The 22,764-nt window shown below is 38.6% G+C and overlaps 1 long non-coding RNA gene across 1 annotated transcript; it reads left to right on the top strand.

Moving 5' to 3' along the window:
* The first annotated feature begins 733 nt into the window (after positions 1 to 733).
* Positions 734 to 19,928, top strand: LOC121637236. The gene is made up of 4 exons (XR_006009816.1): positions 734 to 806; positions 7,027 to 7,029; positions 15,898 to 15,905; positions 19,917 to 19,928. It is a non-coding gene; the product is annotated as an uncharacterized LOC121637236 (long non-coding RNA).
* Positions 19,929 to 22,764: the final 2,836 nt, after the last annotated feature.

The raw sequence follows: 22,764 nt of genomic DNA, 5'->3' as shown, positions 1-22,764 counted from the left end.
TGAAGACTTAAAAGGCCTGTACCAGAAGACCTCAGAGTCCAGGAGGGCTCATAATTTAAAAACAGATCTGACAAATAAAAAGGCCCAAGACCGTACAGGCATTTAGAAAATGACTAAAGGCCCATTTATGCTTGACGCAGAAGACAGACACACAGACTGACAGACAGTTTCGTCTGTCTTCTGTGTTGGTTATGCACATAATTTGGTCCATTTTCAGGGAGCTTAACTGTCCTTTGCTTGATGCAGAAGACAGAGCAATACCACTGGAAAGCGCGGGGGCAGTGTTGAGCTAACATGCTACCAGTGAAGGGAACAAACCACAGAAGAAGAGGAACAGGAAGACGATGATGCAGAGCCCCCAAATAAAAAGCACCCAAAGAAGAAGAAGATGGATATGATGAAAAAGAAATTGAGAGAAATTTCTTCTTCTTTCTGGTTTTCTTCTTATTTTTGTGTTTTTGGATGCTTTTAATGTATCTTGATCTGAAGATGTGGAAAAGTTGGCTCTCAGGACGCTGACTTGAATAATGAAAAGAAGTTTATTACAAAAGTTCAGGCATCAATACAGATTTCTATACAGAACGAAGACCTGAAGGCCAGATGTACAGTTCTGTCTTACATAGGGTTTAAACAAAGTAAATTCCTCAGTCCTGTATCCTCCAATCATAGATCAGACACAAGTTTATTTATAGTATGTTCGTGTGCTTAGAATATGCGTTCGTGTGTAAATCCAGTGTGTAGGACAGAGAACCTTATATGGTAAAACTTGAGTGTGTATCATAAAAATGCGATGCTTAGATCCCTCAGTTTTAAACAACCTAATAGCGGTACATTACCGCCACCGACCGGGGCCAAAACGTGGAAGTAAACTCTGAACTCGGCACTCCCCACTTGTGGATGAACTGACTTATTACCCATGGACACATAAATAATGCATTAAAGTATGAGGGCGGCGACGTATGACTCAACTGTCCATCTTTTACGTATTTGTCTTCAGCATTGAGCATAAATGGGTCTTCAAAGAATCTTGAAATCAATCCTGGAACACATGGAGAGCCAGTGATGCGATTTTAAAACTAGTGTAATGTGTTCCAGCTCTCTGGTCATTGTTAGAACATGTGCTGCTGAGTTCTGGAGTAATTGTAAATTCTTCTTCGAAAAACCAGAGAGCAGAGGATTACTGTAACGTTTCAGCAGACTGGACCCAGTGAAAGTCAGAGACCCAAGGATTGGTGTAAAGAACGTTTTATTGGCACAAGGGAATGTAGTCAAGATGGAAGCGTCTGGTTCCTTTCTGGCGGCTCGTCTGTGGACGTATGAGAGCAGGATAAACCAAGACGATCTGACAGAGAGAGGTTGTCACACACAGGAATATAAAGAACACAGTGCAGGTGGAGCGCATCAGTAATCAGAGCAGACAATCAGAGCTGGAGGGAGAATGCCTTCAGGGACGGCTGGGAAATCTCAACCCCAGCCAAACCCCGTGACAGATTACAATAATCTATTCTACTAGATATAAAAGACACATCAGGATCTCCATGCTGACAAGAGAGAAGAATGGGCAGACTCTGGTAAAGTTTTTAAGATGATAAAATTCTGTTTTTGTGAAAAAAAAATCCAGCTCAGTCGAAAAATGATTTCTCTCTTGTCTTCAGGATTGATAATTAAAACCTCAGTTTTGTCTCCTATCACGTGTTGACTCCTGCCACTACTGTGTAAAAGTTTGACCTAATTATGTCTGACATCTGCAGTTTTGTTTGGCCCGAATTTGACCCTGACTTATGATGTTGAATCCATGAGCCAAAACTGAGCCACATGACCACCACATGGAAATAGCTGGCTCCTCATATTTAGGCCACTCCTGGCCAACAAAACCCTTACCAGTGCCATAACTGAGCCCTAAATGCCAAAAGAAGCCCAGATTAGGCCTAAATATGTCTGCTTTGTGGATGGGCTTTACTAATGCCAGAGTTAATGTTAAGACGTGTTTCCTTTGTGGACAATATTTTAATGATTTGTAGTCTAAAGTGTGTGTAAGATAAAAACATCCAAATAGCCCTTTAAGAGTTTCCAGGTGATCTGCGAAGAGGATGATTGTTAATGTAAAATGTATGTGTACACCTGTTTTTATAGTTTTAGGGTGCATGAATACACATGATCAAGTTTTGTCTATTTCCTTTCTTTGATGTTAAGTTTCTGTTAACATGAAAAAATTACAGATAAATCATATTATAGCTACACCAGAAGCTGTTGTATTAGTTTCATATTTAATATTTTACATTCTTTTTTAACATCTTTCTAAAATCTGCCATAAAAAAGAAGACAATACTAGTGAATCTTTAGATGGAGAGCCTTGTTGATCAAAATGCATTTATAAGGTTATGCTGACAGTAGTTTTAGGCATTGCTGCTCCTCCCAGAAAAGTCTTTCTGAATGCCCATCTTTAGAGTTTCTTCATGCAGTATGATGGGTGCTGAAGCTCCCTGAGGTGAGATAAACTTCTAATCTGTGTGTTCACAATCTGTATGAATGTCACAAAAATCTTGATGATCAACATTAGTAAAAATATGTTGGTGTATAAGAGAGTGAATGTTGGTGCATTTGTGATCCTGTACACATACATTACACACCGTAAAAAGAATAAAATAACCAGGTTTTTCAAGGCACCCAGTGTGCTTTACAGTGAGTCATTATTCATTCACTCATTTGTTTATACTTTCATACCCTGGAGCAGACTGACAGAAACATGGCAGCCAATCAGCGCCAACAGCCTCTTCAACCATCACCAACATTTGTTGATATTCATACACCAGCAATGCTGACATTATATTCCTTAATTTACTGTTGAAGGTATGCATCTACACCCACCATCCACATTATCAGGTCCACGTGTTCAACTGCTTGTTAGCATAAATATCTAATCAGCCAATCACATGGCAGCAAGACGATGCATTTAGTCATGTAGACTGGGTCAAGACAACTCGAAGTTCAAACAGAGCATCAGGATGAGGGGGAAAGAGAATTTAAGTAACACTGAACACAGCATGGTGGTTGGTCTGAGTATTTCAGACACTGCTGATCTACTGGGATTTTCACCCACAACCATCTCTAGGGTTTACAGAGAATGGTCTAAAAAAGTGAAGATATCCAGTGAGCAGCAGTTGTCTGGACCAGAATGTCTTGTTGATGTCAGAGCGAACTCACCAAAACAATAGAAGACAGAAAAATGTTACCTGGTCTGATGAGTCTCCATTTCAGCTCTACATTCAGATGGCAGGCTCAGAATTTGGTGGAAACATCATGAATCCATCCTGTCTTGTGTCAACAGTTCCGGCTACTGCTGCTGCCGATGGTTTAACGGTGGGGGATATTTTCCTGGCCTACTTTGGGCTCCTAAAACCACTTCAGACTCCACAGGCAACCTGAGTGAATAAGTAAAAGCATTTTATGTAACACTTTTCACAAATAAAAACCACAAAGTGCTTCACACAAAAAAAAACCCCAAATAAAAACACAAATTAAAAATATAACAGACATTTCTCTGTTTAACTGATGAATAAACACATCGGCTCTGCAATTATCCTTCCCACTTTAAAGGAAGGATGATTTAAATCGTCTCTACATTTTCTGAACACTGAGATCTTTTTAGAATCAAACTAGATTTCAATGAACGTTTTACAGAAATTCAGTAACATTAAGGACACAATAGATGTTTAAACTAAGCAGCACAAAAATGAGAAGTATGGAGGCTGTGTGGGGACACAGTCGGTGGGTTTATCTTACTTGGTCTGGGTCCAGTCTTCATCTGTCTGCCTCCATCTCGAAATCAGGCTCTTTCTTTTCTCTTTTTTTGACCTAATTTATTTTTTTTTTTATTAATTTTTTTTGTTTTGTTTTGTTATTTTTGTAATGTACAATTAAAAAAAAATGAATCTGCCTAATCATTAAGGCTTTAAGCCTAAATTAATTGAAAGGCTCCTGTGTTACAAATTTGGGCTTAATTATAGTTGCATAATTGATTCAAAATTGGAAAACTTTTATACAACTGCGAATCAGTTTTTTTTTCTGTGATTAAATTATGTTTTGTTTTTGTTATCTTTTTCAGTTTTTACATGTTTGGGTGATGTTTTGGAAATAGTCTTAGTAAATGGTTGTTTTTACTTCTTGGCTCCTGAATGACTCTGCTGTATTTCTCAATTTAAAATAGCTGCCAATTTTCCGAATTTAATTATTTATTATTGATCATGACTGATTTATATTAACTTCCTACTTAAACATTCTAATTTAGTCCCATCAGTGCAGATGTGCTGTGTTTGGGGGAAAAAAAAAATAGTTGAATTGGATCATTTTGTCTGGCGTGAATTTGTTGAAATGAAATTCTGCCTAATGTTATTCTGCCAGGTTTAATTTGGGTCAGTCTGGTTCACATTCCCGTTTTGAATTCTATATTTGTATTTTCTCCAAACCTTTGGGAGGCCTCCTAACAGGGAACATGTTACACATTTGGATGCATTTTTGTAAATGATCAAGTTTTACCAACACCAGAAGAAACTCGGTCTGAAATTGGAGGTCAAAGTCTGTTCAGTTACTGCAGGGTTTTCTATAATTGTCTGCAAACATTCTCAGGCAACAGCAGTAAAGATGACCATTATTCCATTTTTACAGCATTTGAGGCTGACTAAATTAGAAATGCAATCCCTCTATAACATCCACAACACTGGACCACCATTGAACAACCAAGACTCCAGACTGCACCGTCCGTACTAACATGAGATTTGTTGGATGAAACAGACCTTGACAGCTGAGGTCTTTCACATCTCTTGGAAGAATTTGGTATATATTATAACCCCTTTAATAAAATGTGCCATGTTATATGTTTTTTACTCTCAATGGTCAACATGAAAAGCTCACCATGTGCCAGTCACCAGTGACTCATCCTTTTTGTCAAGCAGAAGTGATGCTGAGTTTCAGGAGCATCACATTAAAATGTGTTTGACTGATTCTGCTCTCTTTCAGCTGAAGGAAGAATCATGGTAAAAAACCAACTTTTGACCAATCTGTCACCATGGAGACAGTCTTCGTCTTAAAAAGATGGATCAACTCAAGAGATGAGTTATGCTGGTAGACATGTTCAGAGCAGTGTGTGTCTGAAAAAGCAGTTATTAATCAGTTTTTAATCAGTTTTTAATAATTGTTTTAATATTTGTATTTTCTATATTTTGTAACAGATGTGGATTAAAAGCTGTAAAGGAATAAATTTACATGGAATAAAGTTACATGTTATGGTAGCAAGAACCAGGACGAGAGGATTTATGCATCTGGATGTCAGCAGTGTTTTGATCAGTTAAAACTTTAATTGTTCCACTTTTGATCAGTATTTCCCTCTGCTTCAAACACATGGTCAGGTACTGACCGGTTCCGCTCACATGGCTGAATGGTGTTCCTAAACAATGAAAGTTATCAATTTCTTCTGCATTATCTCAATTTGTTGTCGAACAAATAGTCAGCCCATGAACCTTTTTAAGATTAAGTTTTCTTTATTTTTATTTGTAGGTTAGCACAAAAAAATTGGATTAGCACACGATAGCTGGCGTTTCCTCATTTAACGATTACATTAGAAACAGAAAGTAATATAAGTAAAAATGACCAAAATACAAGAGAGGATAAGTATTCCATACATAGTCAACATAAACATATGTCAGCAATGTTAAATGCCCAGCATTTTAGATGAAAATACCAAATAAAGTTAAAATGATCAATATTGCACAGAAGATATTGTGCACGGATGTTGAGCAGGTGTGACTCTCTTATTGTTTTCTTTTTCAGTTCAGTACTCTTATGGCTGTTCAATCTGGTGCTTTTGGATTGTTTGGTAATGTTCAAACAGATGGTGAGCTGGATGAGATGAGCCCTTCAGGGTCTTTCTTGCCTTTCTGAGGCAGCGAGAGCTGATGATCTCATCCAGAGCAGGTAGCTTTTTGTTTTGGTTTGTAATTTGTAGAAACTTTTGGTTTCCATCATCCTCCATAATATCCACCTGTAAAGAACACAAGTGGACTGTAGGACAGGACGGCATGAGTGTTGACAACCAACAGGAGACTCTCTAAAGTTCATCAGGTTCTTGTGGATTCAACAGTGGTCCCACAGGAAGACCCAGAAGAGGCGAATGGTGGTGAGATGTATGAAGCATGAAGTGTGGTGGCTGTAGTGTAAAACATGAAAATGCTTATTTTGATTCTAACAACTTTAATACTAATATGCATACATTTTTGATAAATGTTTATGCAGCGAAGACTTCGGAGGTGAGAGCATCCTCTAAGTCCTGCCTTGCTTCAGCCATCAGCACCACCCGTAGAGCTTGTACAGACACAGTAGATACATAAAACTAAAAGTTTCACAACTGCTCTAAGAACTACTACCAATAAAAAATTAATTCTGATGCTTTTAGCGGACGCAAGAAACCAGACCACTTCACCCCTATTAAGATCTCCTCAGAACCACACATCTTCTCAGATTCTCACTGTAAAATGATGCTGGCTGGAACTGGAAAGTTAGAAACTGGAGGACACAGTAACTGACTCATCAGTCCACACTGAAGGTTTGGAGACATTAAAATTTATCATATATTTGACGCTGCAGAAGTTATCATCATACTTTCTACTGGTCTTGATAATTTGGGAGTAACTCCATTGGTTTTATGACTTTCTGCCACACTGTCCTGAAGTATGTCTAAAATAAATTCAGATTTTTGTTGCAGTAACATTCTTTGAAACGTTGTTCTCCATCCATCCATTATCTGTATGATTTTGTCCATTTCAGGTCGCAGGAAAGCTGGCGCCAAACCCACCATTCAGCAGCTGAGAGGCAGGTACACCCTGCACAGGTCACCAGTCCATCGCAGACGTTGTTGTCTTGTCTGATTAATAATGATCTGTTGTTGAAATCTGAAGTCAGCTGATTTGTGAACTTTTCATGTTCGGTAAAGTGAGGGGCTTGAGGTGCTTATATGTCCTGCTTCATTTGAAGTTTGTTCTGGTAGAAATCCAGACTGAATTCCGCTGACGAGCTCAAATAAGAGTTCATCTCATTAAAAAGACCCCATATTCTTATGTTTTACTTTGATGCAGTTAGAAATGGCTGGTGTGGTCTCCTGCTGCTGTAGTCTATCTGCTTCAAGGTTTGAGATGCTATTTTGCATACCTTGGTAGGAACCAGTGCTTATTTGTTACATTTCTATCATCTCCAACCAGTCTGATCATTCTTCAGTCAACAAAACATTTTGGTCCAGACAGCTGCTGCTCACTGGATACTTCTTCAGATTGTTCTTAGTAAACCCTAGAGATGGTTGTGCAGAATGTTTCTACAGGCTAATATTCAGCTTGTTTTAGCGCCACCTTGTGACAACTAGAAGTTTGCCTAATATGACAAACATTACAATGTAAAAAAAAATGATTTGTGGCTGTTCTACATAAAATGAATCCAGATTATTGAATATTCATCACAAAGTATTACCAAAGTATCAAATTTATTAAAAAACCCACATTGTTCTGATGAATAATAGTTGGAAAAACCAACAGATTGAATCAAATCTTCTCTTTGTTTCAATTCTCCATCCTAAACTGCACCAGGAGATGAAAAACTCCCGTTTAACAGGAAGGAAAACCTCCATGAGAAGCAGAACCAGGACTGGGTGGAGGTAGAGAGGATAGGAAAGAGGGGTTAACATGCAAGCACAGTCCATAGAGGAAGATGGATGGATGGATGGATTTTTTTATGTGAGTAAAACAATATTAATAAAAATAAAATCTGATTGCTGTTCTATCATATGACAGGTTTTTTTCTCTCTGCTCATCTTGAAGGAATTTTTAAGAGAGTGATGGAGGAAAAAATGACACCATTCTGCTGCATTTATCGACTCAATAGGTGAACCAACATGGATGATGGGAGGGGGGCACAAAAGCCTCTTTCATTCACAGATAGAAAATGGTTTGTGTGTGTTGTTGCTCAGGGATTTGAATGTTTGTTTGTTTGTGGGTATTCTCTGTATTTGTCACTTGGAGTCTGATTGCTAGTTTGATCAGTCATTTCCCTTGCTGCCTCTGAAATAAACCACATGCCATTCCTTTTTCTCTGCGCTCCCTGGAAGTCTCCTGAGTCTTCCTTCTACCTCTGCAAACCTTCAGTCTGTCTTTCCTCATTTTCTCAATAGGTGAGGTTTCACGGGATCTTTTCCCCAGAGAAAAGGACCTTTTTAGTTAATTCAGGACCTCAGCTTGTATTAATACTGCAGTTAACCTGATCTAATAAGATGTGTGTTGTGACTTTAAATTTTATTCTCAGTCATCCCTGGTGTGATTGTCTTTGTTTGTATATATATATATATATATATATATATATATATATATATATATATATATATATATATACAGTGTGTGCAGAATTATTAGGCAAATGAGTATTTTGACCACATCATCCTCTTTATGCATGTTGTTCTACTCCAACCGGTACAGGCTTGAAAGCCTACTACCAATTAAGCATATCAGGTGATGTGCATCTCTGTAATGAGAAGGGGTGTGGTCTAATGACATCAACACCCTATATCAGGTGTGCATAATTATTAGGCAACTTCCATTCCTTTGGCAAAATGGGTCAGAAGAGAGATTTGACGGACTCTGAAAAGTCAAAAATAGTGAGATGTGACAGAACCTGTCACAGGGTAGCAGGTACCTGGCAGAGTCCAACCCCAACTGGAAGCAGATCCTAACTGAGGTGCAAGAAAATCACTTGAGTGAAACTGATTTCCCCATATTCTTCAAATCTTTAAAATCAAAAGTGATGTCAAATGTTTGTGCTGCTAAAATTTTTGGTTGTTATCATTATAAAAATATTAATAAAAATTTTCAGAGGTCATCAAAGGTCAAACAACAATTTTACTTTGGTGAGAGTGTTTGGAGCCAGGACGCTGCGTGATGTTGCAGCTGAGTACTTTAAGCACCACATCACATGTTAGCAAGCAGACATAAAGAAAAAGTTCGTTCTTTCTTTCTTTCTTTCTTTCTTTCTTTCTTTCTTTCTTTCTTTCTTTCTTTCTTTCTTTCTTTCTTTCTTTCTTTCTTTCTTTCTTTCTTTCTTTCTTTCTTTCTTTCTTTCTTTCTTTCTTTCTTTCTTTCTTTCTTTCTTTCTTTCTTTCTTTCTTTCTTTCTTTCTTTCTTTCTTTCTTTCTTTCTTTCTTTCTTTCTTTCTTTCTGTTTTTTATGATCAATTTACATCTAAAATATCTGTATCTGTACGGCTGAATACCCAACAAAGCTTTTAGTGAACCAAGTGTGAAATCATGACTGAAAAGCAGCACGTCAAGAATGTCTCAAACTGGAGACACTAACAAAGCATTTCAGGGCGGCTGGTTCTCAGCTCATAAAATCTGATTTTACAGCTGCAGCATTATCTAAGAAAATGTTAATCATCGTGGGTTTTAAAAATATCTCTATACAGTCTTTACAAAGAAATTAGGAAGCTACAAGAACAACACTGACCATGTGCAGCAGCCAGGTAAGGTAACATTGAGGTAACATTGACCAGCAACATGAACATGGACTATAAATCCAGCTCTCCTCAGCAGGTGAGATGGTCTGACAGATGGTCCTCAGAAAGTCCCACACTGTCTCACCTCAGCTGAAAATCCTAACATGTTGTGTCAAGCTATTTACACAGTAAGGTCTACATGTTACAGCATCTTGATGAGAACAGAACTCTGGGAGGGCCAGACCATCTGCTGCATGTTCCTGGTGTGACTAAAGATGACTCTCACTGGGGTTTCAGGTGTAAGGTCATGTCTGCAAATGTAACTATGAATGTAACTTTCCATAGAAAGTCCAGGATCTCAGCTAACAGCTCAGTAAAACTATTTCTATCACTACCAAACACAGTTAAGACAGCAAACAATTAAAAGACCAGGTACAAAAAAATATGTAAACACAAATTATGGCATGAACACAGACAAACGACACCTCTACTAAAAGCTCAAATATCACAGGTTCCAAAAATGTAAGTTTCATCTTGCTGTGACCAAGATTCATCAAACCAGAGCAAAAGAAGGCCCAATTTATGCTTCATGTTTGTACAGCATAGCCAGGAAAATAATTAATTATGTAAAACACTGCATTAATATTTTTAAAAATTCCAAATTTGTTTGATAAATAATATTTTTCAAAATGATCTGGTGACCCCCCTGAAATTAACTTGTGACCCCCAGTTTCAAAACCACTGCTCTAAATTTTCCCTAGGAGTGAGTGTGAGCATGAGTGATTGTCTCTCTGTGTTGGCCCTGCGATGGACTGGCGACCTTCTCAGGGTGTACCCTGCATCTTGCTTGCTAATTGCTGGGACAGGCTCCAGCTTCCCCACAATCATTAAATGGACTAAGTGGTACAGACGATGAATGAATGAAACGAAAACACGTATGGAGTTTGCATGTTCTCCCCGTGTATGTGTGGGTTCTCTCTGGGTAATCCGACTTCCTCCCACCGTCCTAAGACATGCATGTTAGGTTAATTGGTGACTCTAAATTCTCCCTAGGAGTGAGTGTGAGTGTGAATGGTTGTTTGTCCCTATGTGTTGGCCCTGCGATGGACTGGTGACCTGTCCAGGATGTACCCTGCCTCTCACCTGTTACTGCTGGGATAGGCTCCAGCTTACCTGCGACCCATTTTGGGCCAAGCGGTACAGAGAATGTATGAATGAATGAAAAAACGACATCAAGTCTGTGAAAAAGTCAGCGTTAGATTGTGACTTTGAGGCCTGTTAAGCTTTTAAAAGTTATTCACATTTAGAAGTGTGAGTGTGAACAGGAGAAAGAACATGAAGAGAAAACGTTTTTTGTGCATCCATGTGTGTGTGACTTCATCAAACACTTGTCACTTGCATCCGGTCGTTTTGATGGAGTCGCATTCGAGATTCATCTGCCAGCATCTGAAAATAGTCTCTGTCATCCTCTCCTCATGTTATCAACATATCACTGCTGACACTCCCATCGTTCCCTGACCACCTTTCTCAGGCGGATCTTTTACAACAGAATGAGAATAAAAAATAGATTTATGGAGCAATGAAGTTTAAATTTAAATCAGCTCTTTTTATATGCAGATGTAAAAGATAATCTCAGTGTGGGATACGTGAAGTGATGGAACATTTCTTCTCAGTGACTCTCCTGCTGCTCTCACTGAGCAGAACATACAGAGTCCGTTTGAAATGGCCAGCTCTAAACTATAAGAGGCATGAGGCAGTTATATTCCAGAAGCAATTTCCCAGCTGTCTGTTTCCTGTATTGGTTGGAGTCAAAGCGCCTGTCAGCTGTTCACTTAGACCGAACTAGGAAGAAGAGACGACAGCATCGCTGAACTTTTTTTCAAGCAACCCTCAATTCTCTCTTCCTCTGCTATCTAATGTGGACATCCCTCTGCAAGCTCAGAGGAAAGCTGTTTCTCCTCTAAACAAAAAGGTTGTGTCATCTGTCAAATTCTTAAATTTTACTTTACAAGTTTGTCACATGAATAATTCACATTTTAGATTGTAATCTTTACTTTTCTGAACACCAGACTAAAGTTAATGAAACGAAGGAGTTCAGATCTGTGAGCTCAATTGTCATAAAACTTTCACAGCTGTAAATTAATCTTTGCAAATGATTTGGAGTTTGTATTTGTAAATCAAGTTAGTCATCCTGCATTTGAAAAATTCAAGTTTGTGAATGTGCAGACAAGGACTTGTTTGGTTATCAGATAGACGTATAAAGACAGGGACAAAATTCATAACCACAGCTTCAGAGTCTCACATGCAGTTTTGTGCTTCGCATCTGTGGACAGGATGTTTGCAAAAGAATTTCTATTATTTTCCACAAATACAAATCTTTTAACAACCACACAAACTCTTTTCTGGACATTTGCAAACTTAATTTTACGGCAGATGTTTTTTGCAGAATGGCAAACTTGATTTACAGATAAAAAACTGAAATTGTTTGCAAACATTCATTTACAGCTGTGAAATCTTTTTGACTTCATATTGAGGCCATACAGGTCACTTCCTTTAAAACAGGGAATGAATGAATGATGCAACACGCCGATTGTAAAAGGAAACTACGAATCCAGTCAAAGTTAACTTCTACAAAACGTTTAGGAACCACAGTTGACCAAAGCGCTACACAAATTGAGTGACCATAAAAGCACCAGTCTTTAATGGTGCATTCACACTGGTTCTGTTTGGTCCACTTTGAATGAATCCTAGTCCACTTCCATAGATAGTACAGTCAGTTTGGAGCAGTCATTCGCAATCTGCTGCAGACCAAAGAAGCAAACTCTGGTCTGGTAGAAAGCAGGTTCTCAGTTTACTTACACGTGAATGTGGTTTGCTAGCTGTGTGAAAGCAAACACACCATCCATTGAACCAAAGAGAGAAGTGTTGGACAGCAACATGCCAGACATTTCGCTTCCTCTCCTGCTGCTAATACTGGGCAGATTCTCATGAAAATTGCATTAGGTTCAAACACCAAAGTAAAAACAGAAACCCCAAGACTGCATAAATTTATTGTTGCTTCACTGTTCACCAGCAGTAAACACGTGTTGTTCAGTCCTGGCAAGTCAATGAGCCAGTTTTTCATCTTCTTTCTTCTTGATAGGTGTTTGTCTTAAGGAAAATCACCCCCTCAGGACCAGTTGCTGTAACTGTGTGATGTTGTTCAGGCAGTTTTGCCGACCGAGTAATAAATTTGAAAGCAAACCAAATCAAAGGAAGGTTTGAAATTTTGTAAAAATTCAAATCTCAGGATCATCTCCCGGACTACCCTGGTGATAATGCACCCTAAAGTCCCATTTATGCTCATTTATTCACGGGACGTAAGTTTCAAATGTTGTCATACATTACCGTCCTCACACTTCCATCTTTTATGTCTCTAAGGTGTTACACAAAGTACACATCCACAAGTTGACGTCAGTTTCAGACACCAGATGCAATAATGCATCACTATAAAGTTGTTACAACCGCCCAACACGCCCTAACACTCGTATAGCTTTTCTACAAAAGCTTGCACAATTTCTACAGTTATTGTCCTCGTCTTCATTCTTCTTCTGCTTTTTTTTTTTGTTCAGTCACTCTTCTTCTTCTATGGGTTGTTACTTTCGCTCGTCGCATGTTAGCTATTCTGCTCAGCACTGCCCCCCGCAATTTACAGTGGTATTGCAAGCAACAGATGGCTACGCTCTATGGACCAAATTACGTGCATAACTGTCTGTCTGTCCATCTGCGTATCCATCTTCTGTGTTGAGCATAAATAGGCCTAAAGACAACAATAAATGTGTGAGAAACACCGTTAAATGAACTGATAAAATCTGTGAAACAAACTGAACCACAGACTGATTGGAATGCAGCTTTGTTGGTAAATGAGACCAAACATCACCAACAGTGATGAACACAGAATGTGTACAAAGTTAATGAGTTTATTTCTAACTTAGGTCATTGTACGTCAACATGCCACCATCCTGAAGTATTTCTTTAACTCTCCTCTCAGCAGGAAGCTTGTCTCCTTTCCCAACCATCTCCCCCCCAAAAAACACCTCTATTTCACATTCCACCGGGACAAAGGACAGAGTGATGGATCTATATAAATGTGACACATTTAATCTGCTGCTGTCTGACCTCCTCTTAACTCAAAGAGACAGTCGGAGGAGGAGGAGGATGTATGACGCACACTTGTGTGTGAGGACACACAGATACCTGCTGTTGATGCAGGCTGCAACACTCGATAAAGGATTTCTTAATGTCTCCATTCTGACAAATCATTTGTGCTGGGTTGGATTTTGTTGTAGCTCAGGTAGACAATGTGAATGTTAAATGCTGTTTCAAGCCTTTTAGAAAAACATGCTGCGGCTGGAAAACCTTGTCGCTGTGAAACGGTGTCTTCATATTTCTTCTAGGAGAAGGAAAGGCTGACGCGAGTTTTTAATAAACAGCAGATAAAAAAGAACAACACTTTTAGCTGAAGAAAACCAGATTCCTCAAATGAAGCAACATAATATTAAACTTTTTAATCATAAATTTGACACCCCATGTTATGGCAAACTAAAATGCTGCTATTGAGCCATACTGAATATGTATATTACATTTAAATTGAAGTTAAATTTATGTCTGTAAATTATTTATGTTTATCTGAAAAAAGAAGGTATTTAACTTGTGTTTATACACTCGTAGACTTCATTACGTCATGCTTGGTAGATTATAGATCATTTGGTTAGTAGCTAAATATCAGGTGGCATGACTGGAGGCTGTATACATGTTTGTGTTGTTTCCACTTTTGACCATGCAGATTGGATTTCTGTTAATATTTTTATTAAAAATATCTATATATATATATATATATATATATGCAGATTAAAGCTCCATCATGCAAAGAAGAAGCCATATGTGAACAGGATCCAGGAACACTGCTGGGTTCTCCGGACTAAAGCTCATTTAAAATTGTCTGAGGCAAAGTGGAAAACTGTTCTGTGTTCAGATGGATCAAAATGTGAAATTCTTTGTGGAAACCTTGCAGATAAAAGAGGAGAGGGAACATCCAGCTTGTTATCAGCAGACAATTCAACACCCTGCATCTCTGATGGTATGGGGGCTGCATTAGTGCCTATGGCGAAGGCAGCTTCCACATCTGTGAAGCTTCATCAATGCTGAAAAGTACATGGAGGTTTTAGAGCAACATCTGCTCCCATCCAGACAACGTCTCTTTCAGGGAAGACCTTGCAGATGTCAACAAGAGAATGCTGAACTACATACTGCATCCATCACAACAGCATGGCTTCACAGGAGAAGAATCCAGTTGCTGAACTGGTCTGCCTGCAGTCCAGACCTTCCGTCAGTAGAAAACATCTGGAGCATCATGAAACCAAAAACCCAGTAATGAAGGTCCAGGACTGTTGAGCAGTTCCTGCATCAGGCCAGAATGAGACAACATTCCTCTAATACAACTCCAGCAACTGGACTCCTCACTTCCCAGATTTTTACAGACAGTTGGTAAAAGAAGAGGGAATGCTACACTATGCTAAACATCACCCTGAAACTACAGTTATGATGTGTTGCTGCCATCAGATTCAAAATTAGCAAATATTTCCCATGAAAAAGTAAAATGTCTCAGTATCAGATGTGTTGTTTATGTTCTGTTGGAAATAAAATATGGGTTGAAATCATTATAATTCGTCTTTATGTTTATTTTACACAAGATCCCAACTTTTGGGGAATTTGAGTTTTGGTCACTTACAACATTTCTCAGAAGCTGTAAGAGATTACATGTACATGTATATTTTATTAATGCAACACAGGTAATCAGTTACTTCCCAACACTGTTACATCCACCAGGAAAAAATAACTGAATATACACATAAAATGAAACCTGCCTGCAGGGAATAAAACTGGTTATTTTCAGACAGAAAGAAGGTTTGTACCTTTTGTCATTAAATAAATTGAGAGAAGTAATTTGAGCATGAAGGACCTTCAACAGGAGGAATATATTTGCTGTTGAAGAGGCCTCTGGCTGATTAAAATGAGATGTTCTTTAACTTTGATAAGCAGGCTCGATGGAGCATTGATTACCGAAGTGCACCTCTGAGTTGGCTGCAGATTTCAGATGAGAATAACGTGCTCCATTAGTCCAAAGACAAAGTGGGTCTAAGTGCACACAGTGGACTTTGCAGGGTTTTATCTGAGAGGAGCAACCCCATGGTGTTTTCTGACTAAGGTGAGTCATTGTTAAGTAGCCTGGAGCGAAGAGCCACGCCGGCTCGAGGGTAATATGACATTTAGTAGCAGGGTCAGACCTCGTACTACGTTAAAATCCTAACACATGTTGCAGCCACACAATGACAGGTTTCTGTGTGTGCGTTAGCTGTTTCCTTTGATACAGTAGGACACGCTGAACACACCGCTGAGACGGAACAAAAGAGCAACAGAAAAAGGTCAGCAAATGGAAAGAGCATTGATCTGGACGTCTTACCAGACCACACTGCTAGTTGTTAACATGATCACAGAAAAACTGCTCCATGAGAAGAACTTTACGGCAAAAAGGGGTGTCGCACACCTGCAGCAGGGAGTAAATGACAGGAAAATTCATTTAGTTTAAGATTAAATTCTGAATAAAGGAATCTTCCAAACTGAACTCATCTTCAGCTTTGGCAGATTTACATATTGAGGCATTTGCATCTGTTGCTTCTTTTGCCTCTTTGTTGCATCGTAACGTGAACATTCATTTGAGTCATTTCCTGGTACTTAACCACTTTTTAAACTACATTTTACAATTAGAATATTATCTTTTTTAATGTGTTTTTAGAAATAAATGTTTGAAATGTTTTATAATAAGACTATTACTTAAAGATCCCATGTTATATATTTTTACAACAGTTTCATATGGGTGTCAGAGGTCCAACAATATTGTTTTCGCGTATAACCCCAAATTCAGCCTTGGTCCTTCATTTCAGGCATTCCATATATATATATATATATATATATATATATATATAATCATGATTAATCAGGATTCGCGAATATGCCTGAAATCTCTCCGTTTTTACTGGGAGTTGTATATGACTTATGTCACTCCTTTAGTGTGGAGTCTTCTAACATAATGTGACCCTCACATAGCCAAGATCACAGAGGTCACCATTTCTGATAGCCATCTGAATGTGTGACTTTACTGTACCTGCCTGACTGTACTCGTCTTCTAAGACGTTCATGCAGAGAAATCTTCGCTATCGCTCCCTGCGGTCACAGATTCTGACACAGATTTTGGTGAAACACCCGCTGAGTCATGTCTTTGTAATTTTGTTTACTGAACTTGCAAAAGTCTTTCATGTCAATGTAAAGTTGCTTTGTGTGTTGTATTCAGAAGAAAGAAGTTTGCATCAAAGAATATGAAAGTTTTTTACATTTTATACAGCTATTTTTTTCTGGAATGTAAAGTTGTTTAGTACTTGGTGAAGGTGTTCTGTCATCGTACTTTTGTTTTGTAAATGTAAACATGGCTCCTATAATGTAAATCTCAGCATTTTTAAATTGTGAGGTGATAAATCTTCACTTTCATTCATTCGCCTTTGGTGGTTCCTTATCCAGATGTCTTGCCTATAGATTCTCTATTTTTGCTTTCTTAGCTTGACTGTTTAGCTTAACTGGACACAGATTTAATTTGACAACTAAGACAGAGTTATCTATTTTTATTTTCAACCTCATGAAACCTTGTTGAGCTGTTCTCAGCTAAATTCGCTTTTCTATTATCTGCACTACTTACCACTGGCTTGCTCTCTTTCTTGCTCTTCTTTTTCTTTGTTCTTTTGTCAGCGCCAGAGAGACAACTTCTCTTCATTTGATAACTTTGCTCTCTACTATTTCTTTGCAGACGCAGCAGACACACCACTGCAGAAAGACAGAGAGGTGTAAGTAAGGCTCTTTCAACTACTATCATTGCAAACTTTCCACGTTGTCACTGTTCTGTAGTGAGTCAAAGGTGGTCGCCAACAGTCACATGCTATATTTTACACATATATAATCAAATTATAATGAAAACATTCTAATGAGAATATAAAAATAGACATTTAAATAATAAAATAGCCTAAGGAAATTATAGAAAAATCATGAAGAAATAATTTAAATAATTATAAAAAAATCACAATCCCAAAATATAATAAAAAAAATTATAAGAAAAATTATAATATGAAAAATACAAATACAAACAATAAAAAACATAAATAAAAAAAAAAAAATCATGAAAGAAAAAAGCCTCTATGGCATTAGTGATGAGAATGACGAGGAGAGGACATGATTTGCCAGGACATGAGTGAAATACAGCCGTGATATCACGTCATACACCAGCAGAGGCAGGAGAACGAGGCGAGCTGATGACTGATGAACGGTAAAATGAAAAAATGCAGGTTGGACAGACAGATGCAAAGATGACAAAAAGATGAATGGGCGTCACAGGAAGTGATGGATTAATGGATACGGGGAGGCAAGGGAGGACAGGTAGACAAGGACGCTGGAGAAGATGGAGATAAGTGCTGCGGCTAGCGAGCACCCGCACAGACTGTGACACACAAACACACCACCTTCACTCCCAAACAAAAGGAGGCCGGAAAGTTGTTGACCTTTTAACTTGATTTTTCACAGAAATCCAAACAGTCAGCAAGCCACCTGAAGGAAAGAAAGTCTTTTCAGAGCAGCAGCTTGACACATCGGTAGGACGTCTGTGTTCAATATGAGCCTGCGCTGCTGACCTTTCCCTAATGGCCGGTGCTGCTAAAGCAGCGACGGCACGCTGGTGATGCTGATGTGATGGTTGAAGTTCAGCATCAGAAAATAGGGAGGCTGAGAGCTGCAGCTGCAATGATGAAAACTTCTGGTCTTTGTGATTCCTGCCATGTTTTTAGGTGTTTACTGTTTGTTTGTTTCTTCCCTTTTGTCTTTTCCTTTGCACGTTGAATGAAACCCTTCCGCTTTTTCTTTCTTTTTTTTCTTTTTTTTTCTTGACTAATTTAGATTTAGAGAGATCAGACTCAGCTTTGCGGATTATAAAAAATAAAATACACACTCATGCACATCTGCAGAATACAGTCATTTGTTGGCTGCTGCATCTAACTGCATGTTTAATGCTGACCGGGTTCAAACTTCAGTCGTAAACCTGATATTTAATCCAGAATTATTCTTATCTATTTTCCTTCCTCAGGATATTTCTAATCTTCCCGCTGTGTGTGTGTGTTTGTCGTCCTTACATCAGCACTTAGAAAGTCATTCTTGATGATCATTTACATTTACTTTAAAACAACATCAGGTGGAAAATCAAATATCAGGAGGGATTCCTGTTCTGTTTTTTAAACAGTAATGTCTTCATCCGCCTCATTTCCCAGAGCTCCATCCATCCTCACAGGTCTGGGATGCTGTCACAAACATGTTAACACACCAACTCCTAAATTCACTCAGACCCACAGCGGATGAGCAGGTGAGGTAATTGAAATGGCTGGAGGAGCCAGATTTGAAGTTATGTGAGAGAATCCACCCACACACCACAGCGACTGTCAAAGATCTCTGTAACCCTTCAGTGTTTAAAGTGAATTAAAAGTGACTGACTGTTTTTGAGGTAAAGCTTAAATTTCAGTTTTTGAAATTTAATTGATATTTGAAACTGACCTCCACTGTTAAGAATATTCACGGAACTCAGAATCAAGATCAACTTTATCAGCTGCGTGTTAACCAGAGACTGTACATAAAAGATGGACGGAGCCTCCGTGACGTCACCCGTAGGTTTCTGAAGAGCAAAAGTGAAGCTCGTTGGGCATTTCCACCGTCGCCATCTTGGTAGCGTCACGCTTGTCTTTAGTCCTGGAAAATCCAAAAATAGGCAAAGAGGTGGAGTTGAGAGGGGGACTTGAAGGTGGGGGTGGATGATTGACAACCATCAAACTCCGTGCTGCTTGTAGCTAAGAGCTAACCGAGCTAATCCCGACCAACGGTAGCTAACTAGCTAATGGAGGTAGGCGGACAACAGCTAAAGCGCACTGTTAGCTGGCTAAAAACTTGTGCTTGTGCAGCACTCTCCCTTCTTTCCACAGATACTGAATACCTGTCAATCAAAAAGACACACCCCTAATTATGCCAAATTTCAAGATTAAATAACATCCAAATGGATGAGTTAGAAAAAAATTCACCCCCCTCACAGTTGTCATGAAGGTAAACTTGACCTATTAATCCTAAAATGGATTTTTGTACCAGGTTTTAAACATGTTTATTTCTGCTGTGAAGTTGGTCTTTTAAACATGGGGTCTATGGAGATTTACTCTGTTTTGGAACCAGCCCCTAAATCCCAGCTGGAGGGAAGGATGTGTTTGGGGACACCTGGAGAGAAATGCTGCAAATGTGATGTAATATGGCCCTTCAGCACTAGTACCCACTTAGCCCATTTCTACACCACCCCTCATGGTTTGTAGGTCTTCCCATCAGGATTTTACCGGGATGAGTGGATACATTTCTAAAACCTACTCTGTCAGGGTTCTGCAAGTGCGGAGCCGGGACAAAAGCCGTGTCATGTCGAGATAGCAGGCCACGATTGGCTAGAATTTGACGCCATGGAATGAGTCACGAGAGTGACTCCATCTTTAAATCTTCAAAGCTGTGACTGTGAATGTTTGCAAGGCCCACTCGTGCATGAATGCACACACACACAAACACACACAAATTTTTCACATTACATGTTGATTTTAGAATACAATTTACAGCTGAAAAATATGGTAAATAAAAAAAATCGGTGGTGTTAATTTTAAAGCAGTTAAAACAGAACAGTCCATTTTAAACAGTGACACTAAAGTAAGGGGAAGCACGTGAACAAGACAGGAATGTGTTTCACAGGAGGCAGACCATCTATCTGCATGCCATGATGCTGGACAGGACAGGTAAAATAAAAATAATAATAATTATTTAAAAAAAAAACAAAAAAAAAACAGTAGTAAAGGTTTGAGGGGTCCAACCTGGTTCTAGCATGGTGGACCTGGTTCAACCAGAATTTTTGGAGTTCTCCACCTCGTTCAACAGCATCAAATTGTCACATTAATTAGTTTTACCAGCCAATGACGTCACTTTTTTGTTGTTTTCTTTTTTTTGTTTTGTTTTGGGATTTTTGTTGAGAATTTGTTTTCTGGTACTGAGAGCTTTCTTTAACTGAATCAACTGCAGATGACATATGCACATGTTTGATCTAATAGTTGATCTTACAGGATTTAATTCCAAATTATTTGTCCTTTTTATTATTTTTTTTTCCATAATAATAACGCAGCCATCAAATGCAGATCATGGAAAAGGAATTGATGGATTTTCTTCTGCCATGGGAGTAAATAAAGTATAATGTATTTACAGTAGTATTATCACTATCAGAATGTACACGGATTAAGTAAAGTAAATGTATTCTGTTACTTTTCCTTTCTCCTCTCCTGACTCAACCTCCCTGCCTCGTATTTCATCCTTTCTGCTAATCTCAGCTCTCCTTCCTCTTCTCCTCTTCTCACCTCACATCACCTCTTCTCCTCCCTTAACACGTCCATTCGCTGCTCCATTCGTATATCCATCAAAGTGTCTCGCCCTCTCCCCGGCCATGCTTTCCACCACTTGCAGCATAAAGAATGGCAGTATTTCACACCTACCTCACCCTCCAATCGTAATCTCGTCTCTCATGTCGGTGCATTTCATCTCCTCCCACCACCAACGACCTCGGCAAAACTAAACAATATTCAGCTTATAGATGGAATGAGTCTGTGTCTCTCCCTTGTCTAGAATTTTATTCGTTTTTATAGACATCAGAAAAACTATGTTGCACAGTAATCGGAGCTTTATAATTACACTCTTGTTATTTTCTATTATCATTTGCATATTATTAAGTTTCTCTGAGCGTGAAGTGGAAGAGCACCAGGCCGGGGACTCAGGAGACATACCTGCATGTTGCCCATAATGTGCCTGAAATTAAAGTGAAGGTGTGAAATGAATTTCAGATTTGTTGCTGTTCGCTGTAATTTTCTAAGCTGCAGTGTCTTATTTGTCCATCCACCACCTTGTTAAAGGCAATTCAAGGACACAAGGGGAGTGACTGAAGCAAGACACAGTTTTCAAATCTGCATTCACCCTGCAAGCCCAAACACTTTCTGTTTCCTTTTTCTTTTGCTCTTCTCTCCTTTTCTCTTCCATTTACAAGAGGTCCCTTGTAAATGTAAATTTCTCTGATTTGTGCTCCATCTCTTCGCTCTCTGTCTCCTCACCTCTCATTTGTACCAATCATCCACATCCATCCAAGAAAAATCCTTGTTCTCTCAAACCATTTTCACACTACTGGATGTAAGATTTATTTGAAATTGATTCTCCCACACATGCTTCTGTATTGCTGATGAGTTTGTATTTGATCTGATCTTATGATTTTACCTGATATCACAATGGTCTGACAAGTATGCAGTCTGAGGGACATGGATGATCAATACAAATTCATTTCATCTCCACAAAGAGGCTCAAAATTTTGTCTCTTCTGCTGAAGAAAAACTGCATTTAACCGACTGAACACAACTACTCAATCAATTCCCTCTGTTTACTTTAATGTTTAAAAAAAAAAAAGTCTTGAACAATTTGCCATTTCTTCTGTATTTCCATGGAAACAGAAAACAGCTGCAAAAATTTATCAAAACCTGTGCATCCATAAATGTAAATATACTTTTTGCCAGAACCAGAGTCAGTCCAAGTGGTCTGAGCATTTTTTTTCTTTGACGGAGTCTCAACCCTCTGAGACAGCTTTTAAACATTTCTTTAAGTTGTCCTCAGGTATAGTTCTACAGGCTTCTTGTGGGACTTTTCAAAGCTCTTCTTTGGAAAGTGACATCTGAAGGTCAAAGTCAAATTTATTCATGTAGCCTAGCACATTTCTAACAATTCATGCTGCCATAAGTCCTTTATAAACTAAATAAATTAAAAATAATTATAAAAATGTATAAATATTAGATTGTAAATCACTAAAAATCTTGATGTGTGCAGACCTGCAGACCTTCGAGACTGAAACCAATTTTAGGTCATGAGTTTCCAGTTTTTTGCAGTGGTGTCCTGTAATGATTGACTGATTACTTGCTTTATCTAAGCTAGTTCCTGCCAATCCTCAACATAGTCGCTTTGAATGTGTCTGCCTTATGTTCCATTCTAGGTCCAGACAATCCAACACTGCTTCAG

Source organism: Melanotaenia boesemani, chromosome 3 (assembly GCF_017639745.1).
Source record: "Melanotaenia boesemani isolate fMelBoe1 chromosome 3, fMelBoe1.pri, whole genome shotgun sequence".
NCBI lineage: Eukaryota > Metazoa > Chordata > Actinopteri > Atheriniformes > Melanotaeniidae > Melanotaenia > Melanotaenia boesemani.
Note: the sequence above shows the minus strand (reverse complement) of the source record. Positions and strands in the feature narration are given on the sequence as shown.